This window comes from Neovison vison, chromosome 1 (genome assembly GCF_020171115.1).
Source record: "Neovison vison isolate M4711 chromosome 1, ASM_NN_V1, whole genome shotgun sequence".
Lineage (NCBI taxonomy): Eukaryota > Metazoa > Chordata > Mammalia > Carnivora > Mustelidae > Neogale > Neogale vison.
Window position 1 is genome coordinate 148,513,305 of NC_058091.1, and position 8,988 is coordinate 148,522,292.

The window sequence follows — 8,988 nt, forward strand, 5'->3', positions numbered from 1 at the left end:
AGGTAAAGGATCTGTACTCGAGGAACTATAGAACACTCATGAAAGAAATTGAAGAAGACACAAAAATATGGAAGACCATTCCATACTCTTGGATTGGAAGAAGAAACATTGTTAAAATGTCTATACTGCCTAGAGCAATCTATACTTTTAATGCCATTCCAATCAAAATTCCACTGGTTATCTTCAAAGAGCTGGAGCAAATAATCCAAAAATTTGTATGGAATCAGAAGAGACCCCGAATCACTAAGGAAATGTTGAAAAACAAAAATAAAATGGGGGGCATCACGTTACCTGATTTCAAGCTTTACTACAAAGCTGTGATTACCAAGACAGCATGGTATTGGCATAAAAACAGACACACAGACCAGTGGAACAGAGTACAGAGTAGAGAGCCCAGATATGGACCCTCAACTCTATGGTCAATTAATCTTTGACAAAACAAGAAAAAATATACAGTGGAAAAAAGACAGTCTCTTCAATAAATGGTGCTGGGAAAACTGGACAGCTATGTGTAGAAGAATGAAACTCGACCATTCTCTTACACCGTACACAAAGATCAACTCAAAATGGATAAAAGACCAAGTGAGACAGGAATCCATCAGAATCCTAGAGGAGAACATAGGCAGTAATCTCTTTGATATCAGCCACAGCAGCTTCTTTCAAGATATGTCTCCAAAGGCAAAGGAAACAAAAGCGAAAATAAACTTTTGGGACTTCATCAAAATCAAAAGCTTCTGCACAGCAAAGGAAACAGTCAAAAAAACAAAGAGGCAACCCACGGAATGGGAGAAGATATTTGCAAATGACAGTACAGACAAAAGGTTGATATCCAGGATCTATAAAGAACTCCTCAAACTCAACACACACAAAACAGACAAACACATCAAAAAATGGGCAGAAGATATGAACAGACACTTCTCCAATGAAGACATACAAATGGCTATCAGACACATGAAAAAATGTTCATCATCACTAGCCATCTGGAGATTCAAATTAAAACCACATTGAGATATCACCTTACACCAGTTAGAATGGCCAAAATTAGCAAGACAGGAAACAACATGTGTTGGAGGGGATGTGGAGAAAGGGGAACCCTCCTCCACTGTTGGTGGGAATGCAAGTTGGTGCAGCCTCTTTGGAGAACAGTGTGGAGATTCCTCAAGAAATTAAAAATAGAACTTCCCTATGACTCTGCAATTGCTCTCCTGGGTATTTACCCAAAAGATAGAGATGTAGTGAAAAGAAGAGCCATCTGTACCACAATGTTTATAGCAGCAATGGCCATGGTCGCCAAACTGTGGAAAGAACCAAGATGCCCTTCAATGGATGAATGGATAAGGAAGATGTGGTCCATATACACTATGGAGTATTATGCCTCCATCAGAAAGGATGAATCCCCAACTTTTGTAGCAACATGGATGGGACTGGAAGAGATTCTGCTGAGTGAAATAAGTCAAGCAGAGAGAGTCAATTATCATATGGTTTCACTTATTTGTGGAGCATAACAAATATCATGGAGGACATGGGGAGATAGAGAGGAGAAGGGAGTTTGGGGAAATTGGAAGGGGAGGTGATCCATGAGAGACTATGGACTCTGAAAAACAATCTGAGGGGTTTGAAGTGGTGGTGGGGGTGGGAGGTTGGGGTACCAGGTGGTGGGTATTATAGAGGGCATGGATTGCATGGAGCACTGGGTGTGGTGAAAAAATAATGAATACTGTTATGCTGAAAATAAATAAAAATAAATTTAAAAAAAGAATCAATCAACAAAATGAAAAATCAACCTAAGAATGGGAGAAAATGTTTGTATACTTCTACACGATAAGGGAGTAATATCCAAAATATATAAGGAGCTCATGCCACTCAGGAGCATAAAAACCAACAGTTATATTTTTTCAAAGGAAAGATGTATTGAATGAATATTTTTCCAAAGACATGCAAAGGGCCAATAGATACATGAAAAGTACTCCTCATCACTAGTCATCAGAAAAATGCAAACCAAAACGACAGATATCATCACACCTGTTAGAATATCTATCATCAAAAAGTCCAAGGATAACAAGAGTGGTGAGGGAACACTCACGCACAGTTGATGGGAATGTAAACTGATACAGCCTCTATAGAAAGCAATATGGAGGTTCCTCAAAAAATTAACAATGGAACTGCTATTGTATCCAGCAACCAACTTCTAGGTACACATCCAAAGGAAATTAAACCAGGATATGAAAGCGATATATGCCTTTCCCTATTCACAGCAGCACTATTCACAATGGCCAAATGTGGAGACAACCTAAGTGTCCACACAGATGAACAGAGAAAGACGATGGTGTAAGTATCTAAAGCAATATTATTCATCCAGGAGAAGGAAGGAAATCCTGCCATTTGTGACAACATGGATGGACCTTGAGGGCATTATCCTAGGTGAAACAATTCAGAAGAGAAAGACAAATATTGTGTGATTTCATGTAACTATGGGATCCAGAAAAGCCGAACCTATAGGTACAGAGAGTAGAAATGTGGTTAGCAGGGACTGAGGGGAGGAGAAGTGGGAGATGTTGGCCAATAGTATCACTACAAGTTGCAAAACGATTAAGTCTCAAAGATTTTTTTTTAAGATTTTGTTTATTTATTAGACAGAGAGAGATCACAAGTAGGCAGAGAGGCAGGCAGAGAGAGAGGAAGAAGCAGGCTCCCCACTGAGCAGAGAGCCTGATGTGGGGCTCGATCCCAGGACCCTGGGATTATGACCTGAGCTGAAGGCAGAGGCTTAACCCACTGAGCCACCCAGGCACCCCAAGTCCTGAAGATTTAATGTACAGCTTGGTAGAGTTCATATAATTGTATCATAGACTTGAGAGTTGCTAAGAGAGCAGATTTTAAATGCTCTTACCATGAAGAAGATATCATAATTATATGATGTGATAGAGGTATGAAGTTACACTATCTTGGCAAAAATTATATATACATATATATGTATGTATATACATATACACTATCTTGGCAAAACTTATATATATATGTATGTATGTATATGTATGTATGTACATATGTGTAAATATATGTATGTGTATATATATATATGTTTTGCCAACATAGTGTATATATTCTATAACAGTGAAATTATATATTTATTAATATATACATTAATTAATTATAAATTACATATATATAATTTTTGCCAAGATAGTATATATATCCCACATACAGTGAAATTATATATATTTATTTATTATAAATAAATTATATATATACTTATTATAAATTATATATATATAATTTCACTGTATATAGAATATATATATATATAAAGAATAGATATATAGTGACATTTTATGCTCTCTTCTTTCTATAGATAGATAGGTAGATAGATAAAGGCACCTGGGTGGTTCAGTCAGTTAAGCATCTGCCTTCAGTTCAGGTCATGATCCCGGGGTCCAGAGATCAAGCCCCCTGTCAGGCCCCCTGCTCAGGGGGGAGCCTGCTTCTCCTGATCCCTCTACAATTATGCCTGATCGTGCTCAAACTCTCTTTCTTTGTTAAATAATAAATAAATCTTTAAAAGGAGGGGGCTCCTGGATGGCACAGTCAGTTGAGTGTCTGACTCTTGATGTTGGCTAAGGTGATAATATCAGGGTAATGAGATGAAACCCCACTTCAGGCTCTGTGTTCAGCTCAGAGTCTGCTTAATTTTCTCTCTTGCTCTCCCTTGCCCTCCCTCACCCCCCTCTAAAATAGATATATAAATCTTTAAAAAAAAAAAAAAGGACACAGAGAATGAAACAACTTCACTCTCAAAAGAGGTTAAAGCTATTCTCAGAGGATGTGGAGAAAGGGGAGCCCTCTTACACTGTTGGTGGGAATGCAAACTGGTGCAGTCATTCTGGAAAACAGTATGGAAGTTCCTCAAAAAGTTAAAAATAGAACTATCCTATGACCCAGCAATTGGACGTCTGGGCTCTTTCCATAGTTTGACTACTGTGAACATTGCTGCCATAAATAATGGCATGTATGTGCCCCTTCAAATCACTATGTTTTTTATTGTTTGGATAAGTATTTGGTAGTGCAATTGTTGGGTCGCTCAGAGGGGATGGGGTAATTGGGTGATGGGCGTTGAAGTGAAGAGCATTCGGTGTCACATGCAACCGATGAAACTAATAATACACTATATGTTAACTAGACTGAATTGAAATTTTAAAAATATTAGAATGTGCTTAAATATTAGCTCTGCGATCCCATATATATTGGTTATGAATGAAATTAAATTAAGAATTTATTCACATATTTACGTTTAAAATTAAGTAACTGAAGGGACTCTCATCTATTTGTATGTAAATATTTGGACAGTTGTGAGGTAAAAATCTTAAGTGTTTTGTAACACATCTGGGTCATTCACAGATTGACCAACTACTAAGGTAGCTGGGGAGTTCTCAGGAGTTATTGTCTTCTGTCAAATATATGAAATAACAAGAGAGACAGACAAGGTCTCCTCTGACATTGTCCTTGATCGTCATTCTCCCTGAGGACGGCCATCTCTGGACAGCTCAGTGACAGGGGCTCATTAACAGTGTGGAGCATCTATCTGCTCCCCAGGGACGTCAGCCAGGGAAAAACATTTGGTTTTCGGTGTCAGCCCAGCCACAGCTGAGTGTCACAGCACACTCTTCCTGTGCTCATAAGGGACTCCCTGTCATGCAGGCAGGTCACTGCTTTCAGGAAACCGTAGTTAGAGTTTGCAATTGCCTTCATCTCCTACCTCCTAGAGGAAAAGTGCAGGTCTCTGAACCACATGAAGACATGGAAGTCATGGGAAAACATCATTTTGCTTAGGAAAAATTTATATATAAGCCAGTGATGGTATAGTCAACCTTTGCATTTACAGCATACAACTGATTCTAAATGTTCAAGTGCCAATCCCCAGTACATCTTTGGCAGTGACTTGGAAAGGAGGTAGGGAAATAGGTTAGAACCCACAGAGAAGGTGAACAAAGGTGAGTGAAATGGAACTCGGTCTCTGTGTTGCTTTAGGAATTGGCAAGTTAGTTTATTTTCAGTTGCAGTTGTTCTTCAAACAGAAAAGCTGTACTGGTTTGCACATATCGTCCACTGTCTAAAGAATCAGACTGTGTGGGAAGTCACCAAAAATAAGAACTAATACTTAATTGTTCATTATAGGCTCCACCAAATTGTTCCCAGACATTTCATTCTACTGTAGTACATTCATTATACCTGTATATGCACATGTGGAAAATAATTTAAATATGCATATATAGTGGTAATAAAATATACCCTTTATGCATATGGACAAAAGTATAGACTATATACGTCCATGTTTTCCCACGGATCTTACTGTATGTGAAATTAGATATTTGTTCTCTACACGTGAAACTCATGGCCGGTATTTATAGTTTCTAAATGGTTATTTTCTCCCTACGAGTCACCAAAATATCTAAAATATGTATAGAGTTTTATAAATGCTATGTTGAAAATACAAGAGGGATGTTCCATTTTGTAAATATTGTGTCAATGCATCTCTATTTTGACAGTGTTAATCAGATTTGATGATGTTTCAGGTGAGTACAAATATCAGTCTGAAGAAGAAAAGGTAGGAAGAAACCTGAATGTTTAGTTAATAAATTAGGCAAATGACAAGTTGTGTGTGTGTGTGTGTGTGTGTGTGCACATGATTATGCTGAGGTGATGTATAAGGTACACTGGGTTCCATCCTTCTATCCTTGCACAGCATCGTGAATGGACTCTGTGTGAATGCTGTTGGGGCCCGGCTCAGATGCTCTTTACCTGGCTGCTGCTCCAATCCTAACCCTATGTGTTAGGAATATGGGCTGCCAGGTGCACAGCCATTCCCTTCTTCAGAGATTTGCTCTCAGCGGAGAGGGAGCCACTCTGCCAGGGGGTCTCAGGAACACACTTGGGGCAGCTCACAGCCAGGTACAGACTCAGGGGAGAGACAAAAGGCTGCCAATGTCAAGGCAGGACTAAATCTGATGCAATTCATGCTCCAGAACTGTGCTAACACTGGAGTTAAGTGGTCACAGGAAGTCATTTAAATTTAAATTCAATAAAATACAAAATTCAGTTTCCCAACTAGGCTATTTTAAATGCTCAGGTAGTGACATGGGGATAGTGGCTATTGCATTAGACAGCGAAGGCTGAGTATTTCTGCCAGCACAGATGCATACTGTACTGGAGACTTGTGTCCAGCTTCTTATGGGATCAGGCTCATGCCATCTTCCACCTGAGACCACGTCCTTGCTTAGCAGCATTCTCTGCTCTGTTTTGCTTCCCTCATCCCCTTTATCCAGAGAGCACTCCCTGAACAAACCATGTGCCGTGGAAATCCTACCTGATCCCCTTCTCCCATGAAACCTGGAGGAAAATACCGTCCATGTTCATGAAACCTGCCATTTCCAGTGTTCTGAAAGCTGCCTTCCTCCTCACTAGCTCATCCCTCATTGCCCTTGGGGGCCTGTTCTAGTACATGGGGGTGAGTCAGCTCAGAGCTAGGGGACAGAAGCTTTATTTTTTTTTAATATTTTATATATTTATTTAACAGACAGAGATCACATGTAGGCAGAGAGGCAGGCAGAGAGAGAGGAGGAGGCAGGTTCTCTGCCAAGCAGAGAGCTCGATGAGGGGCTCGATCCCAGGACCCTGGGATCATGACCTGAGCCAAAGGCAGAGGCTTTAACCCACTGAGCCATCCAGGCACCCCACAAGCATTAACTTTTTATTTTATTTTTTTTATATTGATTTTTTAAATTTATTTTCAGCATAACAGTATTCATTATTTTTTCACCACACCCAGTGCTCCATGCAATCCATGCCCTCTATAATACCCACCACCTGGTACCCCAACCTCCCACCCCCTGCCCCTTCAAAACCCTCAGATTGTTTTTCAGAGTCCATAGTCTCTCATGGTTCACCTCCCCTTCCAATTTACCCAAACTCCCTTCTCCTCTCTATCACCTCATGTCCTCCATGATATTTGTTATGCTCCACAAATAAGTGAAACCATATGATAATTGACTCTCTCTGCTTGACTTATTTCACTCAGCAGAATCTCTTCCAGTCCCATCCATGTTGCTACAAAAGTTGGGGATTCATCCTTTCTGATGGAGGCATAATACTCCATCGTGTATATGGACCACATCTTCCTTATCCATTCATCCATTGAAGGTCATCTTGATTCTTTCCACAGTTTGGCGACCATGGCCATTGCTGCTATAAAATTGGGGTACAGATGGCTCTTCTTTTCACGACATTTGTATCTTTGGGGTTAATACCCAGGAGTGCAATTGCAGGGTCATAGGGAAGTTCTATTTTTAATTTCTTGAGGAATCTCCACACTGTTCTCCAAAGAGGCTGCACCAACTTGCATTCCCACCAACAGTGGAGGAGGGTTCCCCTTTCTCCACATCCCCTCCAACACATGTTGTTTCCTGTCTTGCTAATTTTGGCCATTCTAACTGGTGTAAGGTGATATCTCAATGTGGTTTTAATTTGAATCTCCAGATGGCTAGTGATGATGAACATTTTTTCATGTGCCTGATAGCCATTTGTATGTCTTCATTGGAGAAGTGTCTGTTCATATCTTCTGCCCATGACTGTCTGTTTTGTGTGTGTTTGTTTTTTGATATGATTGTCTGTTTTGTGTGTGTTGAGTTTGAGGAGTTCATTATAGATCCTGGATATCAACCTTTTGTCTGTACTGTCATTTGCATATATCTTCTCCCATTCCGTGGGTTGCCTCTTTGTTTTCTTGACTGTTTCCTTTGTTGTGCAGAAGCTTTGGATTTTTTTTAATTTTTTTTTTATTTTTTATAAACATATATTTTTATCCCCAGGGGTACAGGTCTCTGAATCTCCAGGTTTACACACTTCACAGCACTCACCAAAGCACATACCCTCCCCAATGTCCATAACGCCATCCCCCTTCTCCCAACACCCCTCCCCCCAGCAACCCTCAGTTTGTTTTGTGAGATTAAGAGTCACTTATGGTTTGTCTCCCTCCCAATCCCATCTTGTTTCATTTATTCTTCTCCTACCCACTTAAGCCCCCATGTTGCATCACCACTTCCTCATATCAGGGAGATCATTGATAGTTGTCTTTCTCCGCTTGACTTATTTCACTAAGCATGATACACTCTAGTTCCATCCATGTTGTCGCAAATAGAAAGATTTCATTTCTTTTGATGGCTGCATAGTATTCCATTGTGTATATATACCACTTCTTCTTTATCCATTCATCTGTTGATGGATGGACATCTAGGTTCTTTCCATAGTTTGGCTATTGTGGACATTGCTGCTATAAACATTTGGAAAGTTTATTTTTGCTTTTGTTTCCTTTGCCTTTGGAGACATATCTTGAAAGAAGCTGCTGTGGCTGATATCGAAGAGATTACTGCCTATGTTCGTCTCTAGGATTCTGATGGATTCCTGTCTCACATTGAGGTCTTTTATCCATTTTGAGTTTATCTTTGTGTACGGTGTAAGAGAATGGTCGAGTTTCATTCTTCTACACATAGCTGTCCAGTTTTCCCAGCACCATTTATTGAAGAGACTATCTTTTTTCCACTGTATATTTTTTCTTGTTTTGTCAAAGATTAATTGACCATAGAGTTGAGGGTCCATATCTGGGCTCTCTACTCTGTTTCACTGGTCTATGTGTCTGTTTTTATGCCAATACCATGCTGTCTTGGTGATCACAGCTTTGTAATAAAGCATGAAATCAGGTAAGGTGATGCCCCCAGTTTTATTTTTGTTTTTCAACATTTCCTTAGTGATTCGGGGTCTCTTCTGGTTCCATACAAATTTTTGGATTATTTGCTCCAGCTCTTTGAAGATAACCGGTGGAATTTTGATTGGAATGGCATTAAAAGTATAGATTGCTCTAGGCAGTATAGACATTTTAACAATGTTTATTCTTCCAATCCAAGAGCGTGGAATGGTCTTCCATCTTTTTGTGTATTC